Raw genomic sequence first — 13,195 nt, forward strand, 5'->3', positions numbered from 1 at the left:
ATTGAGCCAGTCATTAAGACACCCCTTAACCCCTGCCAAAGTTAGAAGCTGGGAAAGTTAGTACAGATAAATTCCAGTCAGAGCTTAAAATTAGGTGTTGCTGTTTATTAGCTGTGACCTTTATGTAATCCAAACTTTGTCTTTTCATTTGTAAAATGGAGATAACTAAACTTATTTTGTATCCCCTAGATATCAAATGAAATGACAGCCCTTGATAAGCAAGAAAGCACAGATGTAATTAAGTTACTGAAACAGTCTGAAAAGCACAAAAGTATATTTACTTGTTCTACAAATATTTATCGCATTTCTGTACAATAGGCTCTGTAGTTTGATATTTAATGAAGTTGAATATTTAAACTTATTCTGGACTAAAGAGGAATTAAGCTACAAGACAGTATAGGAAATAATTTTGACACATATCATCTTAAGCAATAAAATATCTAGGGTCATACAGTCAGGTATTCACAGGAAGCATTTTCTTCAGCTTGATCAGTTGGGAGAACAGATGATGAATTTTATTAAGACTTGACACTTGTCACTAAAACATTTACCTTGTTACCCTGCCATTTATCATCTTAGTTGCTGGTGATACAAAAATTAACAATAAGTTTATTTTCTTATGAGCCATATTTCTAATAAGTTTGATATTATCAATGAAATTTTTTTTAGGTGCTGGAATTTAGAGCTTAGTTGTAGAGGGCTTGTCTAGCATCTGTGGTGCACACTAGGTTCAATTCTCAGCACCACATATAAACAAATAAAGGTCCATTGACAACTAAAATAAAAATATAAACCACTTGGGCACAATGAATCTAAATGCATTCTGCTATCATGTATAACTAAATAGAAACAATAAAAATATTTAAAAATACTTTTTCAACTCTACTAGAGATACTTCTTCTAAATATTTCACAATAAACAATCCTCATTTTAGTTTACTGAGAAAAATCTGTGAAGTGCTCTGGAAAACTGATGACGAATTCCAAAATGCAGTATTAGAAATTACAGATTTACAAACATTCTGATTTAAAATTTTTTCCTCAATATTTAAAGCAGATTAGCATTCCTAGATAGCCTAGAACCTTTTAAAAACAGTATTTGAATATGTTTAAGCAACATCTAAATTACGTACCTTTTTCTGGTATTCTTTCATATAGAACAATTAAGGACATTTTATGAACTTTATTCTTCTTTGCTTTAGGTAATCTTGCAATTGTCATCTGTAAATTATTCTATAAAATGGAGTGGCAGTTGATTCATCACAGGGGTGATGAGAGAACCAAACTGCTGTGCTCTGATTGGGAATGTAAGGAACCCCATTTTTTCCCAGGGGGTTTATAAAAATTTTTAAAATTTATTTGTGCCCTGCAGTTCCCCACACTGTTTAACAGTCACATGCCAGTTCTAATCTCCAGTCTGGACAGAGCTGCTTCTCCATTATGGCTTTATTTGAGCTCTCAGAAATGCTGAAGATGTCTGGCTGCAATTAAGGACTCATTAACTGATCAAGTTTTTCCCCCTTGGCTAGTTTACCTGTGTCAAAAGAAGGACATTGAGAAACCCTCTGTCTATTTGGTTTGCACTTTTCATAATACGGATAGAATACATTTATATTAACATTTTAAAACATTTTTATATATTCAAGTACATGTGAAAATCCATGTTACATTAAGTGAATTTTAATGTTATTGTTTTATATGCTCTTAGCTCTTAAGTATTGAACACTGTTGACAGTGAAGAAATTTTCTTAATGTTTTCAGTGGAACTGATAATGATGTGGACCTTTTCTCTCTTTAATTCTTCATATGCTGAACTGTGCTTGTATACACACTCTAACAAGCTGTGCCTCTCTTTGCATTCAGTTTTATGTAAATGATTTCTATATTTTTAGTATTAAGAGAAAGTGTTTGAAAGACAACAATTAGTATCAAAAACACTCTAGTAAAATTTAATTATTTTTCAACAGTAAGCAAAATATGAAAGCTTATTCATATCACTTTTTCCTTTTAGCTTTCAATTGTATAAAAATTGCCATAGTATCTCTTTTCAATTGAATATAATGTCCAAGTAACACTTTTATAAGAGTAAACTAAGCCATATTTAGACAATAAACATTCATAAAAAAATGTTCTGAAGAGGATTTTTTAAACTTTGAAGCCACTTAGGTCTTTATATCTTTTCTCCTCCCTAACAAAAATCTGAAACAATAAGACCTGAATATTGGTCTCCGTGTATGTCTGATCTGTGATTGCAAAATTTCAATCACTTTTATATATGTATCATTTTTACTATTATATTACTTTTGTGGAATAAATACTTTGTGATGAGAGGTGTTTAAAAGTAGTATGTTGGCTTTCTTCCATTTAATTGGAATGACCCAAACTTTACTTTTTCCACATGGAAACAATTGTGTTACCTACCCTTAAATATGGCACATCAAAAACCACTTTAAATACAGATATATAAAGAAGTATATATAATTACTCAGATTGAGTTTGAGATAGTGGAATGGTTTGAAAAATGGTTCCTTGATTATTTTAATCTTAAATTCTATCAACTGCTCTGCACTGAGAAGTGAGAAGTAATGAAGAAGAAAAAAACTAAAACCATTGTTCTTCCTTTAGGCTACTTTTTTGATAAAGGAGATTGTGAACTGCCAGGTTTGGTGACAGAGGTTACTACTCTACCAATCTCACTTCCAGGCTGACTTGACTCTGGCTTTCATGGGTGAGTTCAAAAACATCTCCACCTGTGTCTGATACAGAAAGACTGGTGTGCATGTAGTGGAGGAGAGGCAGGAGAAAATAATAGAAAAATGGAGACCCAGACTGACAGGTCCAATTCCTCTACATTGCCAGAAAAGCTCTCAGAGAACAGCTAGCCACACATTTTATAATGTATTCTTGTAGGTAGAGTAGAAAATCAGTTTGCAAAGAAGCAAACATTTGAAAATAAACTGTTACAGGTACATCTTCTCATGAAGGGAACAGATTTGTTTAGTCTGATTTATACATAAAATAGTTTAACTCAATCAGATTTACAAAATGCCCTTTTATGCTTAAATATGCACAGGCACCTCTCCCCCACATGCACACCACCTTTCTTAACACTAATTGGGACTCTAGAGCTCTGCCTGCCCCCAGGGTTGACACTGGAGAACACACCATATTCACTACTCTCTTCCAGATGAGTCAGGACCTTAAGACTGTCTTTTATTTCACTAGGTGACATAATTTCAGTAAGTGACAGCAACTATTTATAAGCTTCTTATCATGTATAAGTGTTCTAAACTTTTCCCAGAGCTTACATCTTCTGTCCTCTGAACAACCTTAGGAGGAAACTACTATCATATAGCATTCTGTAGATGAAAAAATGGAGGCCAAGAGTGGTTGCCTAACTGGCTCAAGAACACTGAGTTGGGTAGATTTCAAAACCTTCATTGAATATAGCTGTCATGATCTTAACCTATATGTACTTCAAAAGAAATTAAACATACAACCTGCATCTTTGCACATAACACTACCTGACATATATAAATCTTAAACACAATTGCTATACCATCATTAATTTTTCTGAGAGCAGATTATTGGTCCTTATAAAGCTGGACCCACGTAGACTTCTCTCATAGTGACTTTTTTCCCATTCATTCTCCCCTAGTGGTGTGTGCTGAAAAGATCTTGATTATGGCTTAGTTCTTAAGTTTCTAAGGTTGCACATTCTGATCTATTAGGAAGAAATTTATCTTCTAATTCTAGCCAATTTTTGACTGCTTCATTTGTCCTTGGTTACATCAGATAGAGGAGAAAAGATAATGCAACTGACAAATTTTACTTATGACCCAGATTTCTTCATGTAGGTGTGTCTTCTTTCAATCAGATCATGCTACTGTTTACCTATCATATATTATGTACTAGTGACAGGTGAGTGAGTCATAACACTTTCCTTCATGGGACTTAATATTTAAGTGAGAGAAATAAAATATGAACAGTGTTACCACAGGGTTAAGCATGAAAATGCTAATGGGATGAAGGTAGTAAAATGGCAGGGCATGTAACCCATGAAAGAGTAGGGCATGGGTCAGGAAAGTTATTCTGGAAGAAATAATTAAATAAATACATGAGGAAAGTGTGTAGCAAGGAGAAGAACAGAATAAAAGAACAAGCAGACAAAAGGGAAAGGTTCAAGAACAGATGAGAGAAGAAACTTTGTAGGAACACAAAAATCGGTATGGTTGGATTTCCTTTCACAAAGAGCACAGCCAGTAAAGCATCACTATATGAGATAGTAATGTAGAATTGATGTCAACAGAGTATAAATTCAAAGGAAATATGGAGTTTCCAGATAATGGAAAAGTAATGAAGGAGTGAATGACTAGGAGTCTTAGAAGAGCAAGATGACTGGAGTGGGCCCAAAGTGATCTTTTGCTGATTTTCAGTGTTTCTAGAAAAACTATGTACAAAAATCATCCAGAGGTCTATGATGTCTATGATGTCTACACTTGACAAATCATCAATTCATTATCTGACAACCTCAGCTGCATACACACAGGAAAGAATACATTATGAAAACTATACAAATGGATTTAGTGTCAGTATGGCTGGGGAAAATGATTGAAACTTTTGTGACTCTTTTAATCAACACTGTTCCATGAAAGACTCAAATAGTCCCAAGTCTGTAGTCACTAGAATTCCATGTTTCAATCTGAGCACAATATACCCATCCTTTTCTAAATATGCAAGACCATTGGTGGATGCCAAGCTTTCCTTAGTTGCTCCAAAGTGCTGTGTTATCATCCAGCCACCAGGCACATCTTCATGCTCATCTTTATGAGCTATCCAGGCATCTCAACTGCAGCAGGGCTAAGGTGGAAGCAGCCATTATTATTCCTATCCCAGTTCCTCCTATATATCTCTCTGCCTCCCTCTCACAAATGGATGTGTATCTGTAACCTAACCCCTATATATAGTGTCTGAAGAAGTAACATGATTGAAATTTTTATCCAGTAAGTTAATTTTCCCACTTCTCTTAGAAGCTGCCAATGAAAAGTCTTCCTCAACACTAAAGATCAAAAATTCACCTAGGCATGATGATGTATGCCTGTAATCCCAGCAGCTGGGGAGGCTGAGGTAGGAGGACAGTGAGTTTAAAGCCAGTCTCAGTAAATCAAGGCACAAAGCAACTCAGTGAGACCCTGGATTTAAATAAAATAAAAAATTAAAAAGATAAAAAATCCAAGCAGCTTTATATTCAATAATTTAGCGATAGTTTTTCTATCTTGTCTAATAGAACATTGGTGAGTACAATGGATTTTCTAGATCAGTGATGGAAATTTTTCCTTCAGCTAAGAATCATGATAACTGAGGGAAACTCCTAACTAAACCCAAAATCTAAACTTAATGTCAGAAAATACGTTCCAGTTGTGCACTGAACAGAAAAGAGGGGGAAATACTATAATGTTCCTTAAGTCTACAGTAATGCACTAAAAACTTTGGAGATTTCAAGTTTGCTATATATATTTGCTGATATACATTACAAATAAACACACACACACACAGTTTAAGTACTGAAAAAATAAAAGAATTAATTTGGACCCTAATTTTACAACACAAACAAAAACTAACTCAAAATGGATGATGACCTTAAATGTAAGAGCTAAAACTATAAATGCCTTAAAAAATAAAGGGGCAAATATTTATGATCTGGAGAAACTGGCAATAATTTCTTAAATATGACACCAAAGCTACAGGGAAAAATTTAAAAAAGATAAATTGGACTTCTTTAAAATTAAGAACTTTTGTGCATCACAAAGGTACCTTGAAGAAAGTGAAAGAAAACCCAAAGAATAAGAGAAAATAATTGCAAATAACATACCTTATAATTGTATAATGTCCAGGATCCATAAAGCATTCTAACAACTCAACAAACAAAAGACAACCCTACTTTTAAAATAGGCAAAGTACTTAAAGATATGTCTTTAAAGAAGATACATGAATGTCCAAAATACAAATGAAAAGATGCCCAACACCATTAAACTTTAGCCAAAGGAATATTAAAGTTACAATGAGATATCACTTCACAATTATTAGCATGAAATTAATAATAAAGGGACAATAACAAGTATTAGTGAGGATAAAGAGAAACTGAAATCCTTGTGCATTACTATGTGGAATGTAAAATAGCACAAGCTCTGTAGAAACTATATGGTGACTTGAAGTTAAACAAAATTGTATTCCACTTCTGGGGGTATATGTTATACCCCAAGGAATTCCCATTCAACAATGAGTATTAATATTGTAGCAAACAATGTGTGTAAAATGTTAATATTGTAGCAAACCCTGTACCAGGCTTTAGGGAGGAAGAGGGGACACATTTGAAATGCACTCACTCTTTATGTGTTACAAACAGTAGCAATACACATACACAGGATTTAATGATACGCTAAAATTGTTAAATGGAGACACAATCAGAAATTGTCTGAGGGTGAAGGTGGGTGGCCTAGTGAGGTATGTGTACCCCAGGAAGATAAAGAGCTGCTAGCTTGATTATTTGCAGCCCAACTATTCTCATAACACTGGTACTTTTTAATAACAAAGTACATGTTAGTAGCCTTATTAAAAATAAAATAGTGGCTGGAGATATAGCCTAGTTGGTAGAGTGCATGCCTCTCATGTAAAAGGTCCTGGATTCAATCCCCAGCACAACAAAAAGGAAAAAGAGAAAAAAAACTGTGTTTAATGGTAATTCTTTAGAAATCCAGTTGTTAAAAAGTGCTATAGCAGAAGGGAAAGAGAAAATAGTTGAAGAAAGGAAGGCAAGTCAAAACAGATGTTCAATGACTTTAGCCCTCTTCCTAACTTAGATTAGTATTTATGCTATTTGCTTAAGGTAAGATATTTTCATGTGCTAAAATTTCTGCTTGGAATGGCAGAAAACTAATCCAGTAAAACTGTTCTGCAAATCCATCACTCAGGAGTGCTATAGGCAAAGGCAAGAGAGCCAAAGTTGGGACTACAAGGATATGTGGCCCATAACTACACTACAGAAGGCCAATGAGTAGAGATTTGCATAGTTTAGCACCCTTGGTATGCATTTATACCTTAGACTCAAAATGATGTTGAGCTGAACGGTTGGCCACTTTACCAGCAATTTGGTTCTTACGTTATTTTAAGATTTGAAGCTGTGATCTTGCTAGTGTGTCCTTTCTAAACACTGTGTACATAGTCATTTTTTATGAAACCAGTAACCTGGACATTTACGGTGTTCTAATTCTAATCTACCTTATGAAACCTGTAAGGTTAGTCTTCAATCACTCTTGATAGGACTGAAAATCAGTACAATTAGGCAGTTGGATGCAATTGTGCTCTAACTGACTAGTGGTTTTGAGGGGAATACACACACAAAGACTAGTACACAGAAAAGCAGAACTATGTGACATTGGGTAGTTAGGAGAGACATGATAAATTTTATATATATTACAATCCACTGGAAAAAAACTGTGTTGTTTTCTAGGAGTCTTAAAAGCAGGAGTAAGGCATTTACTATTGAGGATCATTAGTGGCAGTGCTTTCCTAGCTGATGTATCAACATGCCATTCTCTCTCTCCTCCTCAACAGTTTTTTTTTTTTTTTTTTTTTTCCGGGTAATGGATTGTGGGATGCTTAAGCATACTAAGAGTGCACAGTATCTTCATTTGTTGAGTGTGACTCATGGGCTCTTCAAGCCCTTATATCCTTATCTCCATACCCCAGTCAGACCAAGATTTCAGGGATCTGAAGGTTCATATTCAGGAACCCAAGGTGAGAGACTCATGGCATAAGGGGAGGGGCACAGGCTCAGGAAGCACCTACCATGACATGGGGGGCAGGACTTTGGGAAGGTATGTGAACACTATTTTTTTAAAGTGTTTAATTCAAACCTGTAATTTATAGTTCTTAAAATATTGATCTACAGTCCACTGTCTTCTTACACATGTGCCAGTGAAAATGAAAGGTAGAGAGAATCACAGCCCTTCCCAAGAAGGAAACTTCACCTTTTCTAACATTCCTTGAAAATATACATTTGACAATCCACACACCTCAACATAAGTGGAAATGCAATACATACGTTGGCTGATTCTGTTCTACTAATGAATGTCCACAAACAACCTCTTATAGGCTTTCTTTTTTATAAACTTCTGCAATTCTTTGTCCATCATTTTCTCATTTCTGGCCTGACACTTGGTACAGCATCACTTGCCCTTTGGTTTAGGACAGAGTCCCAAGCATAAGTGTAACCATCCGACAGGGCACTTGCCATTTTCACAATGTATCATTTCTCCATAGGCCTCCTGATTCACAGATATTATGTGGGCTCATTTGAGTCCCTGGGGAGGTTTGTAGGGTTTGATTACTTCTCTGTTTTGGCCATGGAGCCTGTGGAGTGCTTTCTCTTCTTTAAGGTCTTTGATTTTTTTTCTTCTTTGAGGTCTTTGCTATCTTCTCCTTGGGTGTTCCTGAGGTGATGTTATCATGGTCTTGATTATTATTAGATATATTCATCACTTGATTCACACTGTTGTGCAGCTACAGGTAAGCTTGTAATTCAGCTTTTCTGCCTGTGCAACTGTCTCATTCTTAGCCTTCTTATGGCCAGATATGCAGCTGTTGCCAGTGGTGTCCTCGATCTCTTGAGGTGCCTCAAAAAGTTCCACGTGAATGTCCACTGGTCCAGCTTTCTGCCAGCTCTACCGTCTGACTCAGGTTCTGAATTTTCTCATCACCCAGTTCCTGGCTCCTAATCAGGGCTCTCTGGATGCAGTGCAGTACTCGGCGCTTTTGGGCACCGTCTGTCTCTCTTTTCATCTTCTCATAATGTTCATTCATTTCTTTCAGGATTTCTTGGCATTTCCCATCTATCTCCTGTATCAGCAAGATGTTTCTTAGCAGGTCTAAAGGCAGAGACTCGATGGAGGCCAGGTAATCATCCACGTAGTTCACCAGGTGGATCTGCTTTCTTTTGGCAGGACTCAGCATGGTTCAGCTTGGAGTGTCCCCTGAACTTGGTGACGCTTTCCACTTCCTGCACCACGCCCCTTAAATATAGATCTGCAAAATGCAGAGCTCTCACTCTGGCCCTGCCCGACCAGCAGCTACAACTCCTGAGGCTGAGGGGACTGCTGCAGGTGGTAGAGGAGGGGGCTCCCAGATGGACCCCTGGACCACGTGCCGGACCAACCTCTGCCTTCATGTCAGGCCACTGCCTTGCTCTCAGGAAGGTTGTGGGGGTAATGCCACTGCCCTCCAGTAAGGTTGCCCTTGGTAATGCGGACTCCCTTGGGTAAAGCTGCCTCCCTTGAGTCAGGCCACCCTGGAGTAAGGCCTCCACCCTGTGCAGGGTCTTGGTTGTTGCATCCTGGGGCAGCAGGAGTGCTTTAGGAGACTGGTCCCAGGGGTCTGGGCCTGGAGGTTGGGGATCCTAGACAGGGAGGCCATGGGGGTTGGAAATAGCTGGACCACATGCCAGGGACTCCAGTTGCTTGTCACATTCTGCGCCTGGGTCTGGGCTGGGACAGGGAGTCCAGGGACCTGGTAAAGGCCAGGCTGCAAGTGCTTGGCCTGTCCTGAGGCTGGAGTCTGAGGTGGGGACCTGAGAGGCCCACACTGGCATGGCAGATCCCTATGCACCAGCCTTTTCAGATTGTCCAGTGACTCTTATACTTTTTTTTATTTTTTTAAGTTGTCAATGGACCTTTATTTATTTATATGTGGTACTGAGACTTGAACCCAGTGCCTCACACATGCTAGGCAAGTGCTCTACCACTGAGCTACAACCTCAGCCCAGTGACTCTCATTTTAGTTTTGTTTTGTTTTTAATATGATTTTTGCTGTCGATGCTCCTATGTTTTATTGACTAAATTATATGTGGTGCTGAGAATCCAACCCATGGCCTCCCACATGTTAGGCAAGTGCTCCTCTATCTGTGAGCCACCACCAAGCCCTACTCTGTTGGTTTTGAAGGAAAATAATCCAAATGACTTAGAGCTATGGATGACTGGGCATTGAGAGCAGGCACTGACATTTTCTTCCTTTTTCTGGCTGTGTGAGTGAGTGTATTCCTGTTGGTGGTCAGTGCTATGCCTGTCCTATTGCTTGGGACACTTTAAACACTAGCTTAGGGAGGAACCAGGAGTAAAACTCAGGATTTGCCTTTCAGTTATTACTTGTTTCCATATCTTCCATATTTATTTTGAGAAATCATAACTATGTGTTGAACAAATTAGAAGAATCTGGGGTGGGGAGGAATCCATTTGTAAGAATAGTTTTTTTTTTTTTTTTTTCCCAAAGTACAGTTTGCTCTTTAAGAAAAGCTGAGGCTGCCAAAAAAGTAATCTCCTGCCCTCTCCCCTGCCCCCTGATATTTTCTTTATTGCTGGGTAAGCAGATTTCAAGTGTTTTAGTCATTCAGGTTTTTTTTTTTTATATACATAGTATTTGTTTTTCATATATAGTATATTCTTTAATTGGCCAACAAAACACCACAAATATCCCTCAATTTTATTAACATTCCTCATTATTTTTAAAAAATGCACAACTGTGAAGTTATTTGTATTGTAATGCTGAGCTTGGCTTATAAATTTTCAATGATCAGTTGTTTTAAAAGATCAGTATTTTGAAACATAACATGGTGATCTTTCAGAATGTCTAAGGCCAGATGTGATGCTTTTATATGAAACAGTCTGAGGAATTAGTTTACACAAAGCTTAATGGTCAGCTTACAGGTGGTTGGATGACTTCATAAAGAAGGTTACTAAAGATTTTACATTTTTTAGTACATTTTTTTCTAAATAAATTTAATATTTGTTCAGATAAAAACATTTAATTTCTTTAATATAATGTGACCAATTTATGAAAGAAAGGTAAAGCAGAAAAACCAGTGACCCAGAGCTTTATATTAGGGGGTGGCATGGGAGAAGCACCTGGTTTTAAGTATTTTGAAAGCAAGCCATAGAGAGTTAACCCAGAAGTGGAAGGTTGTTACTATACTGCTTGCAATTAAGACAAGAACCAAATCCCTGTTGCATTCTGTATTTTGTGTGCAGAGTGCTAGAGACTTTGTTGGTTTAATTGCTACATTTTGCTTTTTAAATATGTACTGTTGTGTTCATCATGGTGCTAGTTTCCTGAAATTTCAGTGGAAATAGAAATGAGAAAATTATAAACAGTCTGCATCTAAGCATGTATAGTCTGAAATCTTAGTCTAAATTGTGTAGCATTTTATTTGGGAAGTGTGCTTGAAAAGATTCAAAAACATTGATAGCATTTTAGTTCTTGTTCTTGATAATAGTAACTTTCCCATAACACCAAAAGAAGTAGCATTTTTCCTATTCTCTAGATTAATAAACAAGTTCAGAGAGATTAAATTGTTCAAGATCCTATTGCTTTTTAAATAATGATGTCTGCAAATATGCACGTGTACTTAATCCAAGAACTTGGATTTTTTTGCTCTTCCTTTTTAGCAGATATGACAATTTATACAAATTGCCTTACAAAACTGTTTATCTTACTTTTCTTTCTTTATAATGGCAAAATAGTAAAAAATAAAATAAAAAATATAATGGCAAAATAGTGATGCAAATAATAATGTGCACTGAAAATTGTCAAAAGGATAAATAGCCAGAAACTAAAAGAGTATCTTTTTATATTAAGTTTCTGGTAATGTATTAATAAAATATTAAATTTGTTTTCATGCTGTTAACCAAAAAGGTGAGGGATTGTGTTGCTTTAGTCACTTTTAGTCATTGTTGCTTTGATATATTTGCAATTGTAGCTCTCACAACTGTTTATTTTTTACAAACTTGGATAATTCCATTAAGCATTGTTTTAATGGATCCAGTTGAACTTATAATATGCTAATATGGTCAAAAGAACACAAAGAGGGCCCTAAAATATATAGAAAGATTGAAATTGTTTATTTAATTTTTGGTCTTTTAACAGTCTCTTAAAATGCATCAATAAGATGTGTGTCATGATATAATATTTTAATTTGTTTTAGGTTTTTAGCAGATGTGACAATAGTGTAGTGTAAAAAAAATAAGAAAAATACTGAAGTTAATAAAGTTTGACCAATATATATTTGAAAAGAAACAAACAAAGAGTAAAAGATTTAAGCTGTTATTGGCAGTTCATGATGACAATTAATCTTATATAAGTAGTGTATCTGCTACTGATTATCTCTTAGCTTATGTTGGTTTTTAGTGGGTTTTATAGTTGTTTCTGGCAGAGCAAAATCTCTATACAGTATTTTAAGACTGCTGACTTTTAGTTATGGAGGGAGATGAGGCCAGGAAAATATTACTGTTTTGTGTATTTAAAAAAAATTAAGAGTAATCATATTACTGGTGGAAAGGAATTGAAAATTTATTTTCCAGTTTGACCTCAATATCCTTTTGAGGGCAGGTATTCATGTGTAGTCAGAATCAAATCAACTATTTTTGGTCCTATGAATAATTTTTAAAAAAGCATCAGGGTTGCTCTCTAGAGTTTAAAATCTCCTGGGATTTTTTTCTTTTTAGAGAAATGAACACAATATTTATTAAGTCCCTAAGACACAGTACTAGACTCCTAATTAAAAACTGATATGTATTAAGTAGCTATCATGCAAAGGAATAATAAATCTGTTCCCTAATAATTCTGTTTTTGTTAAGATTTAAAAAAATAGTGTGTTGGTAGAAGGGGGATGGTCTGAGAATTGACTGTCAGAGAATGGGAAAGTGGTTTCTACCAAGAGGAGTAATTGGTAGAATCAGATGTGCTAATGGATGTCAAAGAACAGGAGAACTTTCTTGAGTTACAGTTCCTTGAGCTTCTACTGAAAAAATAGGTAATTAAAATCATTACCATGTATTAGCTCTATTCTGTTGGGGATTGAGTTGGAACAAGTAACACTTCTGTAAATTGAAAACACTTACAAGCTTCCTGCAATAATCATAATACCATAGGTCAGTTCATTTTGTAACCTGAAGTTATAATGATCATTGAAGAGCTGTGGAATGTGCAGTGCTGAGAAGTTCTATCTTCCCCATGCCTTCCAGAAGCCAGCACTTCCAAATGATCCTCCTGTGACCTTTGTTCATTTTCACTTTCCCTTCTAAATTTTACCTGTTACCTAGTGTTTGTTTGTAATCTTTCTTTTTAAAGTTGAGTTTTCTCTTCTGGTG

General features: G+C 36.0%; 1 pseudogene across 1 annotated transcript; it reads right to left on the reverse strand.

The window, feature by feature from the left end:
• Positions 1 to 8,432: 8,432 nt before the first annotated feature.
• Positions 8,433 to 9,011, reverse strand: LOC306652773 (inhibitor of growth protein 1-like; annotated as a pseudogene). Its single transcript has one exon. The product of its transcript is annotated as an inhibitor of growth protein 1-like (transcript).
• Between the last annotated feature and the right edge of the window lie 4,184 nt (positions 9,012 to 13,195).

Source organism: Sciurus vulgaris, assembly GCF_902686455.1.
Source record: "Sciurus vulgaris genome assembly, contig: HiC_scaffold_570_arrow_ctg1, whole genome shotgun sequence".
NCBI lineage: Eukaryota > Metazoa > Chordata > Mammalia > Rodentia > Sciuridae > Sciurus > Sciurus vulgaris.